The sequence below is a fragment of the Oryctolagus cuniculus genome, chromosome Y, assembly GCF_051225735.1.
Source record: "Oryctolagus cuniculus isolate XC-2025 breed Fujian yellow rabbit chromosome Y, ASM5122573v1, whole genome shotgun sequence".
NCBI classification, from domain to species: domain Eukaryota; kingdom Metazoa; phylum Chordata; class Mammalia; order Lagomorpha; family Leporidae; genus Oryctolagus; species Oryctolagus cuniculus.
In genome coordinates, this window is record NC_142889.1 from 794,001 (window position 1) to 815,695 (window position 21,695).

Genomic DNA, 21,695 nt, shown 5'->3' on the forward strand with positions numbered 1-21,695 from the left:
TGAATTAGCAGATGGAAGACCTCTCTAACTGTCTCCCCCTCTGTCTGTAACTCTGCTTCTTAAATAAATAAAATAAATCTTTAAAAATTGCTTGTTTTAGGAGGGAGAAGAAGAGAGAATATACATGTATATCTGTATATACACGTATATGTATATATAGATACATATTCCATAGATTTCGCTCTGCCAAGATATATAACAAATGACCTCATTAATTTTTTTGAATCTGCAATCATCACATGCTATATAGCCATATTAATTGAGAATAGAGTTATTCAAGATTCTCAGGTTAAGCTTTGGTAAGAATAAAGAGTGGGTTTCATTACTTTCAATTTTAAGATACTGAGGACATGACTGATCAGTCTCCAGTGTCCAAGGGAATGAGGTATTGTGGGGAGCAACTGGGAGCAACTCGGACTAGACTAAGTTACTGGAATTAAGACTTATTCTATGCATCTGCTCTCCCACAATATGGTGCTGAGAAGGGAAACAGCTTCTACACAGCTGCCTCCAGTTCAACCAATAAACTGTAGGACTTGCTCCTGATTGGAGGAGAGCAGCGTACTCGGCGTGTGGGTAGCAGAGTTAGGATTGGCGGAGGAGGACTATAAAGGAGGAGAGAGACGGCATGCACCAGGAACATCTAAGGGGAACATCTAAGGGAACCCGTGCAGCCCCCGAGAGAACCGGCCGGCGGTGTGCCGCTCCCCTGCGGAAGTGGGGAATGTGGCAGGGGGAACTGCCCTTCCACGGAGGTGGAAGGGACAGTAGCCAACCCGGGAAGAACCAGCAGCAAACCCGGGGAGGGCCGAGCAGACAAAAGAACAGCGCAGGGTCCTGTGTCGTTCCTCCACGAAGAGGGGGGGCGACAAGGTATGTTATATTTTTTATCAGTCATTTGGCAATAGGTGCCATTGTAGCTATTCTAAGAATTAGGGTTTAGGGGCCGGCATGGGAGACCAGGAAGAAGCACCTGGCTCCTGGCTTCGGATCGGCGCAGTGCCAGCCGTAGTGGTCATTTGGGGAGTGAACCAATGGAAGGAAGACCTTTCTCTCTCTCTCTCTCTCTTTCTCTCTCACTGTCTACAACTCCACCTGTAAAATTATAAAAGAATACTTAGGGTGTAGAAATGTTATATATTTATTTTAAAATTGCTTGTTAATGCATGAACACTGTGATTGATAGCACATGAAAACTGATTTAATATTTGCCATTTTGTGTCTCTAACGTAGAATAGAGAAGAATTCTCATCTGGTATCGTAGGGAAGAGTGAAAGAGAAAATTCACTAAAATTAATGGACAAGCTGGTGATACCTTTAACTTAGACATATGTCAATTTCACTGTTTCTATAATTTGCAATTTGTTTTTGTTGGAATAGTAATTTAGGACAATAAATAGTGTTTGTTGAAAGAATGGGCACCATAAAACCACATTTGATTGGACTGTTTGTCATTGGAGATTTATCTACATACATGAGTTCATTATGGACATGTATTTGGCCTGAGGGGCTCATAGACAAGATTTCTATATGTGAACTTATAATGTTGGATAATTCTGTTTTGCTTCTCATGTTTTTACTTGAATGATTTTAGAGTGATTTTCTTGTGTTACATTAATGGCACATTTAAAGTTTCATTCATTGCACCTGTGTTGATGTATATTCCTCCTTTCTCAAGACCTATATTTTCTTCCTATTTGCAAATTTTCTGTCCTTGTGGCTAAGCCTGTTGAAGCCATTCTGACACTGAGATCTTTTCATTTTTCCACTGTAATGTCAGCATCACCACCTAACACTTAATGTCCCTTGGTTGTCAGATTTTTTTGAGAACCATAATTAACTAGATACAGGCATCTTTGATGTTTACATGCAACAGATGGCTTAGCTGGGAGAGGCAGATAAATTTAGATTCTGTTGGGCATGTATGAGTAATATACTGGAAGGAAAAATGTGTAGAAAAAACCAACTTGAATTTTTCTGGATTTTGAGAGCTTTGTAAGTTCAGCTTTGGGGAACTATATATTTTTATAACACTGAAGTTCCTTGAAGGTAGAGGTCTGGCATATGTTTCTGTTGGTGAGTAACTGGTGTGAATAAAGGGAAATTCATGACTTCAGAATTTGGAGCAGGACCCAAGGCTAATAATGGCCTCATGGAGAACAGGCAGGTAGCTGATCCTTAAGGGCCTTTTTTATTGTATTTTGAATGATTGTTATAATCTTAATAAAGAATTTCTGGTAGATGAAGAAATGAATGAATGCTGCTAAGGATATTAGTAAAGTCTAGTAAAACTCATAGTTCCAAAAATCCTTTCACATGTATTTTGTCTGAATTTCATGCCCTTTTCATGGGTGAAAATTATTGTCCTTATTTTGTAGCTACGAAAGTCGAAGTCCAGAAAGGGGCAGTCAGCTGTGTAAAGTTCCTGGCTGGTAAATAATGAAGATAGAATTTAACCAAAATTTCAGGTTTCAAGTTTCCTATGCCTTTAGTTACACTCGGCCATATCATATTACCCCTTTTCAAACTGAACTTGACTATCTAGGAGGATAATGGAAGGATTTCTGGAGTGCTGGATATTTATGGAGTTAAAACTTCCTTGAGGGTCTAACCTAGGTCTCCATTTTTTTATGGCTTATGAGACAGGCCGAAAGACCCCCGGATCCTTGAGAATTACACCTGACCCTTCTCATGGCAGCAGCTTCCAACACTGAAGCCAGAAGAGACTCAAATAATATGATAGCTTTTCAAAAAGAAGCAAAGCTATTTTTAAAGCCCTAGAAACTTAATTTAGTTCAAATCATTAACTGAATACTCATTTTCAGTAGACTTCCTCAACTTCTGAATCTGACACTTTTCCTGAGTAACAACATTCACAAATAAAATAACTTTCCCACACTAACACTGGGTGATTTAAATATATATATGCATATATGCATATAAATATATATGCATATAAATATATATGCATATATGCATATATATAATGAAATGATTTGTTGTGAGCTAATATTTTTTCCTGGGTTAATAAGAATGAGCGAATCACCCTACACCCAGGTGTTTGGGAAACAAGATGTCAGGGAGACACTCCGCAGCCTCTAGTCATCATTATTTTAAGTTTTTTCACTTAACTTCCACATATGAGAGAGAACATGCAGTTTTTGTCTTTCTGCATCTGGCTTATTTCACTTAACATAATGCTCTCCAGTTCCATCCGTTTTGCTATAAATGTCAGGATTTAAGTATGTTTTGAAGGAAAGAATAGAATGTAGGCATAGCTTCATTATGGAATTGATAGACGTTAGAACTGGAAGGGAAATTTAAAGGATTTTGGAAAGAATAAAGTGAGAAGAAAGTTGTTACCACAATATCTTGCAATCTAGAGTTTGGTAAAAACTAATATTTAATCCTTCTCAGTTGTGCTCTCTTATGTCTATTTTTCTTATTGGATTAAAGGAATTTAAATTCTGCTTTGAAATGCTGGCTGTCATGGATAATGCAACCTATTATATACTTGATAAAAATTATTTAAAAGGATCTAAATATTTCAGAGGATGTTATCAGATCACTTTTTGCAATTTCCTTCTATAGCACTGTTAGAATTTTCTGATAAATGATGAAACTATTCTATTATGTGTGCTATCCAATATGGTGGCCACCTACTACATGTGGCTACTGAGCACTTGAAAAGTGCCCAGTGCACCCGAGGAATTGAATCTTTTAATTTAAATAATCACATGTGACAAATAGCTACCATATTGGGAAGAGTGTTTCTAGAGGAACTTACTAGATTTAGGATGCTTTTGTGTATCGCTACTTATGTAGGCAAGGAATAAAGTTTTCTGAAACCCAGTACCTTGAAGGAATATATCAAATCATCTGTCAATTTTCTTCCTTCTCCATCTCTTGACAAATAGAGAAACTGGAACCTGAAGAAGTGAAATGGTTTGTCCCAGGTCATAACATTTATTAGTGATGACACAGAAATCAAAAATTAGGTCTCCTAATACAGTGAATAGAACAGATTCTTTAAATGAAGTGCTCAAATTATACAGAAAAGTACAAAATAATTGAACGAGTATCCATTCTCACTACCTATAGTTAGTCAATGCTCCACCCTGTGATTTATTTGCATAGAATGAAACCATTTTGTGACCTCCCCTCATCCCATTCCACCTCTTTCCTTACACTTGTAGTATATGAGGAGTCTTCAAAAACTATGGAACGTATGTATTATGAAGAAACTATGCATGGATTTCAAAAATATTTTGCATGAAATTAAACTTGCCTTTAAATTCCATTTTTCTTCTCCACGAACTTTCTGAAGTGCCTCTGTATGTAGGTTTCTGTAATAATTTGCAGTATAGCATATTTAAAATTTTAAATAAATGGTATTAACCTGGGTGTATCTTTGGGCAATTTTCTTTTTTCTCAGTCACAAGTATTACAATATTTTTAATGTGGACATAGAGCTCTAGTTCGATTTACTTGAACTGTTGACTAGTATTACATTGTATTCTTGTACCACAATTTGCTTATTCATTCTTTTTTTTTTTTTTTGACAGGCAGAGTGGACAGTGAGAGAGAGAGAGACAGAGAGAAAGGTCTTCCTTTGCCGTTGGTTCACCTTCCAATGGCCGCTGTGGCAGGCACGCTGCGGCCGGCGCACCACGCTGATCCGAAGGCAGGAGCCAGGTGCTTCTCCTGGTCTCCCATGGGGTGCAGGGACCAAGCACTTGGGCCATCCTCCACTGCACTCCCGGGCCACAGCAGAGAGCTGGCCTGGAAGAGGGGCAACCGGGACAGAATCCAGTGCCCCAACCGGGACTAGAACCCGGTGTGCCGGCGCCGCAAGGCGGAGGATTAGCCTAGTGAGCCACGGCGCCGGCCTACTTATTCATTCTTGAGAAGTCTGATTTTATCATTCTAAGATTTATATTTTCCCCATTCAAATTTCATATTAATTCTTCCATGTTTGGGGAAAGATTAAATACATAATTAACGCATTGCATCTTAGTCCAAAATTATGGCCTCAGAACTCTGCTATTTGAAGACTGAAAGAAGGAATGTGAGGGTGGACTTTTGGCACAGAGTTTAGGACAAGGTTTGGTTTTCTTACATATCTTATCAGAGTGCCTAGGTTCCAGTCCTTCCTCTACTCCTGATTCCAGTTTTCTGCTAATGCACACCCTGGACAGCAGCAGCAAATGACTCAAGTACTTGAGTTCCTGCCTCCCACAAGGGAGACCTGGACTGAGTTCTGAGATCTTGCCTTGTGCCTAGCTCAGACCAGGCTCTGTTGTGGGCATTTAGGGAGCACATCAGCAGATTGAAGATCTCTTTCTCTCTGTGTCTGTCTTTGTCTCTCTTCCTTTCAAATAATACCAAAAAAAGACAATGAATATGTTGTTAAATCAACTACTGAAGTCATTTGAATGACTTTGGATTGATAAAAATAATAACCATATTTAGAATAACTGACATTTAATCGGTGCTTAGTATGACATGGGCTTATATTAAATGCTCTGCTCATATTAATTTAACAACTTCTCACAAGTCTCAGGAGATTATTTACTTTCTCAATATATGAATAAGTTAGGCAGAATAGGTATTAAATTACTTTCTTACTAGTTTTCTGTTGCTGTTCCACAAATTACTATCAGTTTAGCAGTTAAACACAACACATACGTCCTGTTTCACAGTTTCCATGGGGCAGGAGGTCAGACTTGGCTCAACTAGGTCCTCTGCTTCTCACAAAGCAACAATCAAGGTGTCAGCCAGCTACATGGTCATCTGCAGGCTCGACTAGGGAAGAATTCACTTTCCTGCTTGCTAGTGTTGCTACCCCAATTCATACGTTTGCAGTTGTAGGAATGAGGTTCCAGCTTTCTTGCTGGCTGTTGCTTGGAATCCACTATTAGTTCCTGGCCATCTGCCCTTGCTTGCCACACAGTCCTTTCAAAAGGTGGCAGCTTATTTCTTCAAAGTTAGCAGGTTTTTGAAATCAAGGGGGAGACATTCCATCATGTTTGCCACATTTTACTGGTTAGAAGCAGATCACAGGACCTAGCTATACACAAGGCAGTGGTGTTGCACAAGGGTGTAACTCGGTAGTTCTGAAGGACACAGCCAGTAATTGGTTAAGCTAGGATTCTAACTGATATAGTCTTAGCTCTAGGATCTAGGATCTTAACTGTTATGCCATAGTGCTTGGAAAATATTGAAATGCTGATATAATAATTATAGCAATTATAACATTTGCAATGATACTGAGCACCCACATACATAAGTTACCTAGTGCTAAACTTTTCGGTGTACCAAATTATGACAAAACTTGGAGGCATGCAATAATGGATATTTGTATTTCATATGTCTACAGCAACTGAGTCTAAGGTAGGCTTTGTTTCATGGCTATTCAGATCTTAGATGCTTCTTCCCTGCATTTGTGGATTGGCTAGAGGAGACTTTATCCAGATCAGGCTCAAATAAAGTGAGTTGGCTCTGTTACAAGAGTCTCTTGGGGCACTGGGTTAGGTTGGGCATGCCCTTTTCATGGTGATAGAAAGAGCCAGAGAGAGGAACCAGAAAAACTCTAAGTCTCTTGAAATCTAGGTACGGAATTCATATTATCACATCTGTCTCATTCTTTTCACCAAAACAGGCCACGCGGCTGAGTCCCAAACTATTTGACAGGAAAATAGACCACCACCTCCTGAGAGAGAACTTCAAAGTCACCTGGCCAAAGGTGGTGGGGAAAAGAGAAACAGGCCATAATGCAATCTGTACACCTCAATATAGTAAGAATTTTTTTGATGTTGAATCGTGTGTAGTCGCCTAGGGTGGACAGAACCAGCAGAGGTCTAAAAATACATATTCATTATTTTTGGGTAGCATTTGGCACTCTCATCTCTCTCTTCCTTCTAAGCAAACAACAAATTTCTTATTTGGGTCAGACTATCCTTAGATGAAGAGCAACTTGGGTCTGTCCTCAGACTATATTTTGGTGCAAGAGTTTTCCGTCACTTTTTCACATGCTATTTAATTTTTATAGTGTAAATTCCCATCTCCTAAATTACTTCTAAGTGACTCCAATTTCTAGATCCTCCTGCCAACTATGAGGTAAAATTTTATCTACTATATTTACTTCCTAATTCCAAAAGTTAGAAGACAGAGAAAAATATTTGCTCATTACTTTCCATCTCACTTTAGGAGAGCAAATCTTTACAACTAGTAAACCTGAAGGGCTGGGCAATAAAATTTAGTGCTTAGATCATCCATTTTATGGTCCTATGGATTATGTCACTGTCAAAGATGTTTGAGTATCATTTTCTTTTTCCCAAGTCTCTGAGTTTTTAAAAATGGCTATATTTTGTATTTGTTCACAGAAAAAAAAGTTTATCACCATTAAAATCTCTTAGCAATTTAGTATTTCCACAATGTATGGTGCTGAGAGTTGTACAACGTGAATCTGACATCATACCAAGAAAACCTGTACAGAAAAAGACTCTGGTTATTGGAAAAAAGCAAAACCAGGATATGCATATTTTATACCCAACTGCTTTCCAAACCTCAGTTTCTTCAACTGTGACAAAGCAGACTAGAAATGAGCATTTCAAAGTTCCTTCTAGGACTGAAAAGATAAATGATTTTCATCATTTTTTCTGCTCCCCCAAATTACTTCTTCCACCTACATGTTAACATTCCCTCAGAATTTTCTTAGAGTAACTCTCCCTTATCTTGTCTGGAAAGACTCCCTTCCTTCCCACACATGCATATTATTTGACTGTGAATTAGACTAATATGATAGACCAGGGGTGAGCAAACTGTAGGCCACAGGCTGAGTCCAGCAGCCATCTGTTTTTGTAAAATTTTATTGGAATACTGCCATGCCCATTAACTTAAATACTGAATGTTCACTGAATATATCAGCTTTTGTGCTACGATCACATAGCTGAATAGCTGCAATACACAGTGTGGCCCACAAAGCCTTAGATAGCTGCTATCTAGTCCTTCACACAGGAAGACTGTGGATCCTTGGTATAGACCTGGACTATGTCAGTTCACATAGGAGCACTTGGTAGGTACCTTTTTACTGGAATGACCATTTAATTCATTGTTTCCATATCTTCTATAAAAATATGTGATTATCAAGAAGCTTTCTTTAAAGTTGCATTATTTATTTAAAATAAATAATTTGTTTATCTGAGAGAGCAACAGAGAGGAGAGGGGAGGGGAGGGGAGAGAAAAGGAGAGATTTTCCAACTATTCGTCCACTCCTCAAATGCCCACAATGGCTGGGAAAGCTAGAAATTCAAGTGTCCCATGTGGGTGACAGGAACCAAAATACTTGAGCCTGATTGCTGCTGGCCAGAGTTTGCCTTATCAGGACTGGAATTAGGAACTAAAGTTGGATATCGAACCAAGGCATTGAGATGTGGTATGTGGGTGCCCTAAACAGCAGCGTAACCACTATGTCAAATGGCTCTTATTTGAAGTCAATGGCCTCCCCTTGAACTCCTCCAGCATGCCTTCCCTACAGAAGGCAAGGTTACTGCGGCATTCTTACTGAAAGTCAAGCCACCCTTACTGACTTACGGTGGCCACACTTTACCTGTCTTAAGCCCGAGTATTAACAGAAAGGCAAATAGAAGTATATTAAGTGACTTGACCAGCCAGAGATATTTATAAATCTGTGAAAGAATTGTGATTGATTTAGAAACTTCTTTCCCTCAAATTACCCAGAAAGGCAGCTCGGATGACACATTATTGCTTTGTGAGAGCAATAATGGGCTGGAGGTCTAGTTTGTGACGTGCATCTCATTTGACCCCCTCCTGGTGGCTGACAGATTTCCAGATCTTTCTGTCCATGCTTCAGCTGGCTGGACCAATGATGGCCTTCACTTCCATGTTCCTCCCACACCAAGGCACATGTAGCTTCATTCCCCCTCCCCCCGCCAAACATGAGGTAGACTGCTTTGGGAAGCCGCTTGTGCAGCCAGTATTAGGACTGAAAATACCCAGAGGCTTCAGGCTTTAAGGTTCAAATAGGAACTTAAAAGCAAGAGTTCTTTTTTAGAGGGTTCAGGGCCATGGATCCATAAAAAATGTTGAATAAATTCTCATTAATATGACCATTGAACATAGAACAAGATTTTCTTAGGGTATAATTATACCTTGAGGCAATCTTTGATGCTTCATTAACTCAGGTTTCTAAGATAAATACCTATTTCGGAAGACCCTAGGAGGCAGATCCTAACAGATTTAAAGAGTTCGGGATCTTGGGGGTACTACATTAGCCTGGCATGGTTTCATGAATTCACTAGTTGAGTGTTCAAATACTTTATGGGACCACAGACCTTAATAGACTCCAGGAAGGTAGGGCTTCTAATATATCTGGAAATCACAAAACCACTTTAACCATCATCCTACCTTCTCTATAAACACCAAGCGGGTAGGGACCACGCCAGTCTTTCCCACAAAGCTTCCCTTCATGCACTGCATGACTTCTGAAACACAGTACTGTAGTTTTCCAGGGAGTACACTTACCCCTTATTCTTGACTTCAAATTGAACCTGAAAACCTGGCTGCAAAGTGAAAAAAATCTTCCAATGAGAAAACACTTCATCTAATATCAGTGTGAAAAATGATGCTGCGCTTTACCCAACCTCAGACCTCAATTAACTTGTTACAGAAATTTCACCCAATCAATGAAAATAGGCTTTTATAAGTAATAAGCATCAGTGTGAAAGTAATTGAATACTATTTGACAAGAAACATAAGAGAAGCTTATTACAATTAACCTGTATAATTTTATTTCAGTCCAGTTTTTCTCCACTACTTGTTTTTTTCTCCACTACTTTTTCAACCTCCTGGGGGTCATGATTATCTTGTACTCAAACTATGTTCAGTGAGATAAACTATGTTCAGTGAAATAAGTCATACACAGAAAGACAAACACCATGTTCTGTAGCAAATTGAGAAATTATGGTTGACAACAATTAACTGATTATTTTGAAATACAAGGGTACTTCAAAAAGGCTGTGGGAATAGAATTTAAAATTGTGAAATCCATGTATAATTTTCTCATAATATGCATTTTACATGAATTTTTCTGAGGATGTTGAATGTTCTCAACACAATGAAATGATCCACTTCTGAGGTGATAGACATGCCAACGACTCTGATTTGATCATTACACATTGTAGACATGTATTGAAATGTCACACTTAACCCATAAATATGTGTTGATTTTAAAAGGAAAAAAGCAACTTTTTAAAAAATAAACAAAAATATTAGAGAATAGAAAAAAGGACCTAAAGGTCAAAATAAACAATTTATGAAAGGAGTTTGAAATATGTGGAAATAGCTTGAATATCCACAGATGAAAGGACAATTTGTACAGTTTCTTTTACTAAGTATATGGTCACAATACAAAACATTTGAGTTCATCCCAATAAATATGCCTTTCAAGCATGCTCCACTTGATTTTATCTGTTTTGTCTGTTTTCTCTGATTTGTCTACTGTTATGAGTAAATTGTAGAATGTGTATTTTTATGAAATGATAATGCTATAATATTATTTCTTCAGCAAATTTACTTAGTGCACTTCATTTTTTTTTTAAAAAAGATTTATTTGAAAGAGTTACAGAGCGAGGTAGAGCCAGAGAGAGAGAGACAGGTCTTCCATCTGCTGGTTCATTCCCCAAATGACCGCAACTGCCAGAGCTGAGGTGACCCAAGGCAAGGAGCCAGAAGCTTCTTCCAGGTCTCCCATGCGGGTGCAGGGGCCCAAGGACTTGGGCCATCTTCTACCACTTTCCCAGGCTGTTGCGGAGAGCTGGATGGGAAGCAGAGCAGCCAGGTCTCAAACCGGTGCCCATATGGGATGCTGGCACTGCAGGCTGGGCTTTAACCCACTATGCCACAGCGCCAACTCCTACTTAGTGCATTTTAAAAAGTGGTTATACCTGGGGCTGGCTCTGTAGCATAGCGGGTAAGACTGCCACCTGCAGTGCCAGCATACTATATGAGCACCTGTTCAAGTCTTGGCTATTCCACTTCCAATCCAGCTCTCTGCTATGGCCTGGGAAAGCAGTAGAAGATGGCCCAAGTCCTTGAACCCATGCACTGGCACGGGAGACCTGGAGGAACCTCCTGGATCCTGGCTTGGGATCAGCACAGCTTTGGCCATTGAGGCCAACTGAGAAGTAAACTAGTGGATGGAAGACCTTTCCCCCCCCCCCCCACCTCTCCTTCTCTCTAACTCTGACTTTCAAATAAATAAATAAATCTTTAAAAATTGGTTATACCAAAGAAAAAACAATAGATACCTAAAAAGTGGAACAATTCTTAAGGTCTCTTACAAAGGCACTATTAACTGATAGTCACTATGTGAAATAAGTATATGTTTTATAATTGATTTAATCCTGATACATAGCAAAGTAGAAGCTGTGGGAGTGGTCTGGATGTGGGTGGGGCTGGACTCTGTCAATGAATATGTGTAACTCTGTCAGAAACTTGCTAAATTCACTGTTGCTGGAACAAAGCCCGAAATCAGTAGATCTACTTCTTGAAGAGGGAAATAAGGGCATGGTAGAGAGGATCTGTTCTACCACCCCACCCCCACCTCCCTGCCCCAGCCTAGTCTTCCCCCTTCAGGTCCCATCTGTCTACCCAGATGCCTTCCTCTTACTTCCTTCCACTCCTGTGATTCATGGAATTTTCAGTTTGAAATCTTCAAAAACAGTTTGAAAAGACTACTTGAATTTCAAACCTTAAGTTAGAGGTAAAAAAAAAATCTAATATTGGTAAAAAATGTGCTCAATTCTTTGATTTGAAGCAAAAGTTTATATGCTCTTTTTTAAAAATATTTTCCCAAAAATCCCTTTATTTAAGGAGTACAAATTTCATAAGGACAACTTTAGGAATATAGTTATTTCCACCATAACCATCCTCCCACCCTCTTTCCCACCCAATGTCCTCCTCCCTCTCCTATTCCAATTCTTCATCAAGATTCATTTTCAATTAACTTTATACACAGAAGACCAACTCTATACTAAGCAAAGATTTCAATGATTTACATACATACACAAACAAAACTATTTGAGAACAAATTTTACGGTTAACTCTCATAATACTACTCATTGAGGTCAGAAGTCCTGCATGGGGAGTAAGTGCACAGTGACTCCTGAAGTTAATTTAACAATTAACACTTATGTACTACATCAGTGATCATCCAAGGCCCTTGACATGAGCTGCCAAGGCTATGGAAGCCTATTGAATCCACAATCTCTGCCAGTATTTGGACAAGGCCATAAGCAAAGTGGAAGTTCTCTCCTCCCTTCAGAGAAAAGTACATCCTTCACTGGTGGCCCCTTCTTTCCACTGGGGTCTCATTCACAGAGACCCTTCATGGGACCTATATTCAATTTACTTTATACATATATGATTAACTCTATGCTAAATAAAGAAATCAATAAATAGTATGAAGAAGAGAAAAAAAAAAAACTGTTCCTTGAGAGTCAAGACAAGGGCTGTTCAAGTCATTGCTTCTCAAAGTGTCAATGTTACTTCTACAGATTGCCTTTTAGGTGCTCTATTGGTTCTCACAGATCAGGGAGAACATATGGTATTTGTCCCTAAGGGATTGGCTTATTTCACTAAGTATGATGTTTTTTCAGATTCACCTAATTTGTTGCAAATGACTGGATTTCACTTTTTTACTGCTGTGTATATCCCATAGAGTACATATCCCATAATTACTTTATCTAGTCTTCTGTTGATGTGCATTTAGGTGGATTCCATGTCTTAACTATTGTGAGTTGAGCTGAAATAAACATGGGGGTACAGATAACACTTTTATTTACTGATTTCATTTCCCTTGGGTAAATTCCATGGTGTGGGACGGCTGAGTCATATGGTAGGTCTATATTCAGATTTCTGAGGTATCTCCAAACTGTCTTCCATAGTGGTTTTACCATTTTGCATTTCCACCAAAAGTGGATTAGGGTACCTTTTTCCCCACATCCTCTCCAGCATTTGCTGTTTGTTGATTTCTGTATGAAAGCCATCCTAACCAGGGTGAGATGAAACCTCATTGTAGTTTTGATTTGCATTTCCCTAAAGGCTAGTGATCCTGAACATTTTTTCATGTGTCTGTTGGCCATTTTGGATTTCCTCTTTTGAAAAATGTCTAAGTCTTTGGTACATCTCTTAAGTGGGTTGTTTGTCTTGTTGTAGTGGAGTTTATTCATCTCTTTGTAGATTCTGGTTAATAATCCTTTATCAGTTGCGTAGTTTGCAAATAGTTTCTCCCATACTGTCAGCTGCCTCTTCACTTTCTTATTTCTTTTGCCATACAGAAACTTCTCAATTTGAAGTAATCTAATTTGTTAACTTTGGCTTTGACTGTCTGTGCCTCTGGGGTATTTTTCAAGAACTCTTTGCCTGTGCCAATGTCTTGGAGGGTTTCTCCAATGTTCCCTGATAATCTGATGGTGTCAGGTTATAGATCTAGATCTTTAATCTATGTTGAGTGGATTTTTGTGTAAGGTGTAAAGTAGGGGTCTCACTTCATACTTCTGCCTGTGGAAATACAGTTTTCCCAGTATCATTTGTTGAAGAGACTGTTTTTACTCCAGGGATTGGTTTTAGCTCCTTGGTCAAATATGAGTTCATTGTAGATGCATGGGTTGATTTCTGGTATTTCTCTTCTGATCCATTGATCTATCCATCTGTTTTTGCAGCAGTAGCAGTCTGTTTTGATTATAACTGCCCTGTAGTATGTCTTGAAATCTGGTATTCTGATGCCTCCAGTTTTGTTTTGTTGTATAATATTGCTTTGGATATTTTAGCTCTCCTATGTTTCCATATGAATTTCAGCATCATTTTTTCTAGATCTGAGAAGAATATCTTTGGTTCCTGATTGGTTTTGCATTGAATCTGTACATTCTTTTGGTAGAATGGACATTTATATATTGATTCTTCCAATCCATGAACATGGAAGATTTTTCCTCTTTTTATCTTCTTTTTTTAATGTTTTGTAATCATCATAAAAATTTTTGACATCCTTGGTTAAATTTATTCCAAGGTATTTTATTTTGTAGCTTATTTTGAATGGCATTGATCTTAGAAGTTCTTGCTCAGCTGTGTCATTTTCTGTGTATACAGAGGCCATAGATTTTTGTGTATTGGTTTTATATGCTGCTACTTTATCAAACTCTTCTATGAGTTCCAGTAGTCTCTTGGAGGAGTCTTTTAGATCCCCTATATATAGAATCATGCCATCTGCAAAGAGGGATAGTTTGACTTTGTCTTTCCCAATTTGTATCCCTTTGATTTCTTTTTCTTGCCTAATGGCTCTGGCAAAAAATTCCAGAACTATATTGAACAGCAATGGTGAGAGTGAGCATCCCTGTCTGGTACCAGATCTCAGTGGGAATGCTTCCAACATTTCCCCATTCAATAGGATGCTGGCCATGGACTTGTCATAAATTGCCTTGATTGTGTTGATGAATGTTCCTTCTAAACCCAATTTGCTTAGAGTTTTCTTCATGAAATGGTATTGTATTTTATCAAATGCTTTCTCTGCATGTATTGAAATCATCATATGTTTTTGTTCATCAATTTGTTGATGTGATGTATCATATTGATTGATTTGTGAATGTTGAACCATCTCTGCATACCAGGGATAAATACCACTTGGTCCAGGTGAATGATCTTCCTGATGTGTTTTTGGATTTGATTGGCTAGAATTTTGTTGAGGATTTTTGAGTCTATGTTCATCAGGGAAATTGGTGTAGTGCTCTTTCTCTGTTGCATCTTTTCTGGGTTTAAGAATTAAGATGATGCTGGCTTCATAGAAATACTTTGGGAGGTTTCCCTCCCTTTCAATTATTGTGAATAACTTGAGAAGAATTGGAGTTAGTTCTTTAGATGTCTGGTAGAATTCAGCAGTGAAGCTGTCCATCCAGTCCTGGGATTTTCTTTGTTGGGAGGGTCTTTATTACTGATTCAATCTGCATCTTGGTTATTAGTCTGTTTAGGTTTTTGATGTCTTCATGGGTCAATTTAGGTAGGTTGCATGTGTCCAAGAATCTATCCATTTCTTCTAGGTTTCCCAATTTGTTGGCATACAGCTCTTTTTAGTAGTTTCTAATGATTCTTTATTTCTCTGGTGTCTGTTTTTATATTTTCTTTTTTATTTCTAATTTTATTGATTTGGGTCTTCTCTCTTTTTTGGTTAGTGGGCCAATGGTGTGTCAATTTTGTTTATTTTTTCAAAAAACCAGCTTTGTTTTGCTGAACTTTTGTATTTTTTTTTTGTTTTTATTTTGTTGATTTCTTCTCTAATTTTGATTATTTCTTCTCTCCTGGTTTTGGGCAGGGTTTGCCATTGTTTTTCTAGATCCTTGAGATGCACTGATAACTCACTTATTTGGTGCCTTTCCAATTTCTTAATGTAGGCACCAACCTCTATAAACTTTCCTCTTAACACTACTTTTGCTGTATCATAAAAGTTTTTATATGGTGTATTGTTATCTTCATTTGTTTCCAGAAATTTTTTGATTTCTCTTTTGATTTCTTCTATGACTCACTCTTCATTCAGGAGTATGTTGTGCAGCCAGGCATATGTATTTGCATATATTCTAGAGATTCCTGAGTTGCTGATTTCTAGCTTCATTCCATTGTGGTCTGAGAAGACGCATGGTATGATTTTGATTTTTTTTGAATTTGCTGAGACTTGCTTTATGGCTTAGCATGTGGTCAATCTTAGAGTATATATACTATTGTAGGACTTTTTTTTTCTATATCTGCTTTAACATTATGTCAAGATTATTGTCCTAAGTATCTTTTCTCTAATAGTAAATGCAACTCCTTGTTCATTTTCATTGTACTATTTCTTATGGTTCCCATATGCAAAACACTTAATTGTTTCTTGAAAATAGATACTACAAAGAGACTGAGAGAAAGCTAATCTAAAAGGTCTTATACATATTCACATATAAGCTCATCAACTTATGTACATGTTGACTTTCCAAAGAATCTAAGTATGTTGCCAGTATACTAGGTTATCTGGTAAAGGTATATGCTGCAATTAATATTAGGCGTCCAGCTTCAAGGACAGTTCACTGTATGAAGTACTGAGGTTCTAAGATCCATTCCATACCTCTGGTCATCTGTATTCTATCTAAAATAATGATTTTATAATCTGTGCATTCATTTCTGTATGTATGTATCTCAGTTCTCTCTGGAACTTCATGTAGTTGCATTTGTTTTCAGGGTCCCCTACCTCTACTTTAGGTGATTACAGTTCTTCTGGCTATTCTAGCACATCTGTAATCTGAAATTATTCTTTAACATTATGTGCAATAAATTGGCCCCCAGTTTCAATCTTTTTATGGCTTTGCAATGGACTCAGTCACTTAATGCTTCACCATTTTGTAATACTAGAGTTGGGTTATGTGGTAATGTATAGCATTTTAGGAATATGAATTTGGTAATATGCTAATCTACTATCTGCATCTTTAAACGTTTCTTGAAAATTTGGCAGTTGAGGGACACATTCAACTTTCATGTAGGTTTTTTAATAAGAAAATTATTTTTCCTACACAGATAGAAATGGATTATATGAACAGACAAGCCATAGAGAATCTTAACTTCTTAGAATCTACAAGAACGAGAAAGGTATATGGATAATATGGACGTTTAAATAAAAATGAGACCTGCTTTTGTATTTGGAAGGAAGATGGAACTCTAGAGATTGTTCTCCTCATCAAACGAGAACTAATAAGAACTGATGACTGAGACAGGTGGCAAAATTAAGTAGGCCAACCATCCAATCATACAAACTGACATAAATCAGTTAAATGTACTTTTCAGGCTCAAAACATGGGCTCTGAAGCCCATCAAAATAAATTTTACAGATGGTTTGATAAAATGTCATCATGTAGGATGCAAATCATTTCCTATGCACTTTCAATACATATTTGTTTTTTTGTTTTTAAAAATTCCGGGGCCGGCGCCGTAGCTCACTTGGTTAATCCTCCGCCTGCAGTGCCAGCATCCTATATGGGCACCGGGTTCTAGTCCTGGTTGCTCCTCTTCCAGTCCAGCTCTCTGCTGTGGCCCGGGAGTGCAGTGGAGGATGGCCCAAGTGCTTGGGCCCTGCACCCCATGGGAGACCAGGAAAAGTACCTGGCTCCTGGCTTCAGATTGATGCAGTTCCAGCCGTAGCGGCCATTTGGGGAGTGAATTAATGGAAGAAAGACCTTTCTCTCTGTCCCTATCCCTCTAAGTCTACCTGTCAAATTAAAAAAAAGAAAAAATCCCATTTTAGAGAGTTATCTTAGCTTATAACTGTAATAGCAAGGGTTATAAGAATAAATCCATTTTACATCTTCTATGTTAGTACCTGAAAAATACTCATGTATACACACACATACAACTTTTTATTTGTTAGAAGGTTTATATTTATGAAATTCATTTCAAAGTATTTTGATATTGTAATTTTTCATGACGGTTTCTAAGGGAGCCATATCCCTTTAGTAAGAAGGGAAATAGAAGAGTATTGGCTACTAACATTACTGATCTGCTAGAGGCCATTGCCCTTTCCCGCAATTAGGATATGACAACATTCCTTACTGCTCCCATATTGTACCAGGGAGAAAGTTCAATGCTGACTTTAGAAGAACTGGGAAATGCCATGGACATGGGGAATAGGGAGGGAACTTTCTGATAATCCAGGAGAAGGCAGATTAATAAAAGAGGAGATAGTGTAGTATCAGGGCAGAGATAGGGAAAAAACGTCAGAGTAAACTCTTCCAAAACTAAAGGGACAGGGTGGACCTGCATGGAGGGCACAAGTGCCCACAGCTCAGGACTCTAGCTGCCAAGAGCCTCTGCACCAGTGCTGGAGAGAGAGCCAGCTGCTGCTGAAGCCACTTAAAATTCTCTGCCATTCCCACTGCACTCTGGGAGGGACGGGGGAGACACAAACATGGAGGAATGTGTAAGCAAGGTGAATGTTGATTGCTTCTGTAAGCGGGAAGAGGGTGCGATCCTGGGGGACAAACTGAGAGATAGAACACGCCACAATCCATCAGTGTCTCCCTCCAACACAACCGGAGCTGCAGTGGGTGGAGAGCAGCCATCTTGTTTGTTTACATTCAGGAGTGAAAGAGGGCGGGCTCTGTTTTTGCCTCCAGAGCATGAACTTCAGTAGCAGGGATCACCCCACCTGGGGAACAAGGACCACAGTGGTTTGGAGTGACTCCCCACTCGTCTTGCAGGGGGCACAGTGATGGGGGGCCCCAAGAAATGGAGGCCCAGGTGCTCTTGGGCAAACAAAGGGAGACTGGCCCCAGAGGGCAGAGCTTAGTACTTCAAAGCCCAGGTACCAGCCTACTCAAATATCTGCCTCTCTCAGTTACCAGAAATAAACAATCTCTAGAAGATGGAGCTGCCTGCTTACACTGGCTATTGGCACAGACAGATAGCAGCCCATAGCAGAAGGAAATCAACCTAATAATTAAACCAAACAGGAATGCCGAACAACAAAGGAAAAATCCTGGATAAGAATATAGAAGAACCTATGAACTTGCCAATGGAGCAGAATAAACCATCCTTAATAGAGGCTGAAGAAGAATTTGAAGTCATGCTGGAAAAAGAATTCAGAAAATTAATAATCAGATTACTTAGAAGCAATGAGAAACAGATTCAAGATCTGAACAAAAAGCATGCCAAAGGATTAGAGATCCTAAAGAGAAGCCAGAATGAAATACTGAAAATGAAAAACTCAATTGACCAAATAAAAAATACAGTGGAATCCCCCAGAAATCGAACAGATGAAATCAAAGAGTGAATATCAGAACTCGCAGACAAACTTCCAAAAATACTACAGTCAGATCAAACACAGGAAGAAGAAATTAGAAATTAAAAAACATCGCTGGAGACTTACAAGATTCAATCAAGCACTGTAATGTCCAGATAATAGGAGTACCTGAGGGTGTGGAGAGAGAGTAGGATTGGAAGGCATTTTCAATGCAATAATATCAGAAAACTTCCAACATAGGCAGGTTGAAAGAAACAACCAAATTCAACAAATACACAGGAGCCCTAACAAATTAGACCAAAAAAGGAACTTAACACGACACATCGTGGCAACACTCAGCTCAGTGAAACACAAAGAACAAATCCTAAAATGTGCCAGAGAGAAACAACAAATTACATTCAGAGGTAATTCAATCTGACTCACCCCAGACTTTTCATCACAAACCCTACAGGCAAGGAGACAATGGCATGATATATTCCAAGTTTTAAAAGATAAAGGATGCCAGCCACGAATAATGTATCCTGCAAAACTGTCATTTATGAATGAAGGGGAAATAAAGATTTTCCACGACAAACAGAAACTGAAAGAATTTGTATCTTTGTGTCCAGCCCTACAACAATGGCTTAAGGACGTGCTGCACACTGAAATACAAAAACAAGAACTTCACTACAAAAGAAGACGAATGTAGAAAATAACCCAACAAAACTACAAACAAATCCCAAGATACATAAACAGCTCTTTTAAGGAAACATGACAGGAAAAAAGACAGTATTTAACAATAGTCACACTGAATGTAAATGGTCTTAACTCTACAATCAAGAGACACAGACTAGCTGAATGGATCAAAAAAGAAAATCCATCTATATGTTACCTTCAGGAATCACACCTCACCAGCAAAGATGCATGCAGACTGAAAGTCAAAGGATGGAAAAAGATATTCCAAGCTAACAGAAACAAACAAACAAAAAAAAAACAGCTGGGATGGCCATTCTAATATCAGACAAAATAGACTTTAACACAAAAGCTATTAAAAGAGACAAAGAAGGGCATTATATAATGATTAAAGGATCAATCCAACACGAAGATATTATTATTATAAATGTATATGTACCTAATTATAGGGCATTTGACTACTTGAAAGAATTACTAAAGGACTTAAAGGGAGATATAGACTCCAATACAATAGTAACAGGGCATTTCAACAACTCACTTTCACTAATGGACAGATCAACCAGACAGAAAACCAACAAGGAAACAACAGAGCTAATTGACGCTATAGACCAAACAGACCTAGTAGATATCTACAGAGCCTTCCACACCACAGACACAGAGTACACATATTTCTCCCCAGTACACTGAATTTACTCTAGGATTGACCATATGCTAGGCCATAAAGGGAGTCTCAGCAAATTAAAAAAAAATTGAAATTATACCATGCATCTTCTCAGACCATAGTGCAGTGAAACTTGAAATCAACAACCCAAGAATCTCTGCATCATATGCAAACACACGGAGAATGAACAACATGATTCTGAATGAATGGTAGGTCATAGAAGTAATCAAAAGAGAAATCAAAAAATTTCTAGAAACAAATGAAAATGACAATACAACTTATCAAAACTTGTGGGATACAGCAAAAGCAGTGCTATGAGGAAAGTTTATAACAATTGGTGCCTACATCAAGAAACTGGAAAGGTACCAAATAAATGACCTCTCTATGCACCTCAAGGATTTAGACAAACAGCAGCAAACCAAACCCAAACCCAGCAGAAGAAAAGAAATACTAAAGATTAGAGAGGAAATAAACAGAATTGAAACAAAAAAATACAAAAGATCAGCAAAACCAAGAGCTGGTTCTTTGAAAAAATAAAAAAAATCGACACACCATTGGCCCAATTAACCAAAAAAGGAGAGAGAAGACTCAAATCTATAAAATTAAAGATAGTAATGAAAATGTAACAATAGACACAACAGAAATAAAAATAATCATCACAAACCACTACAAAGAGCTGGATGCCAACAAACTGAGAAACCTGGAAGAAATGGATAGATTTCTGGACACATACAGCCTTCCAAAACTGAGCCATGAAGACACAGAAAACCTAAACAGACCCATAACCATGTAAGAAATTGAATCAGTAATAATTGCACTACCAAAAAAGTAGAGCCCAGGACCGGATGGTTTCACCGCTGAATTCTACCAGACATTTAAAGAACAACTAATCCAAGTTCTTCTCAAATTATTCAAAAACAATTGAAAGGGAGGGAATCCTCCCAAATTATTTCTATGAAGCCAATATCATCTTAATTCCTATGCCCAGAAAAGACGCAACAGAGAAAGAAAACCATAGACCTATCTCCCTGATGAATATAGATGCAAAAATACTCAACAAAATCCTGGCCAACAGAATCTAACTACACATCAGAAAGATCATTCATCCGGAACAAGTGAGATTTATCCCTGGCATGCAAGGATGGTTCAACGTTCGAAAATCAATGTGATACATCACATTAACAAATTAAGAAACAAAAATCATATGATTATCTTAATAGATGCAGAGAAAGCATCTGACAAAACACAATGCCCTTTCATGATGAAAACTCTAAGCAAATTGGGTTTAGAAGGCACATTCCTCAACACAATTAAGGCAATTTATGACAAACCCATGGCCAGCATTATATTGGATGGGGAAAAGTTGGAGGCATTTCCATTGAAAACTGGCACAAGGCAGGGTTGCCCAGTCTCACCACTGATTCAATATAGTCCTAGAAGTTTTAGCCAGAGCCATCAGGCAAGAAAAAGAAATTAAAGGGATACAAATGGGAAAGGAGGAAGTCAAACTATCCCTATTTACAGATGACA

General features: G+C 38.3%; 1 long non-coding RNA gene across 1 annotated transcript in view; it reads left to right on the forward strand.

The window, feature by feature from the left end:
- The first annotated feature begins 621 nt into the window (after positions 1-621).
- LOC149119092 (uncharacterized) overlaps positions 622-21,695 on the forward strand; it is a 43,560-nt gene continuing 22,486 nt past the window's right edge. The window contains exon 1 of the long non-coding RNA XR_016228647.1: positions 622-873. This is a non-coding gene — a long non-coding RNA (uncharacterized LOC149119092). The remainder of the gene's footprint in view (positions 874-21,695) is intronic.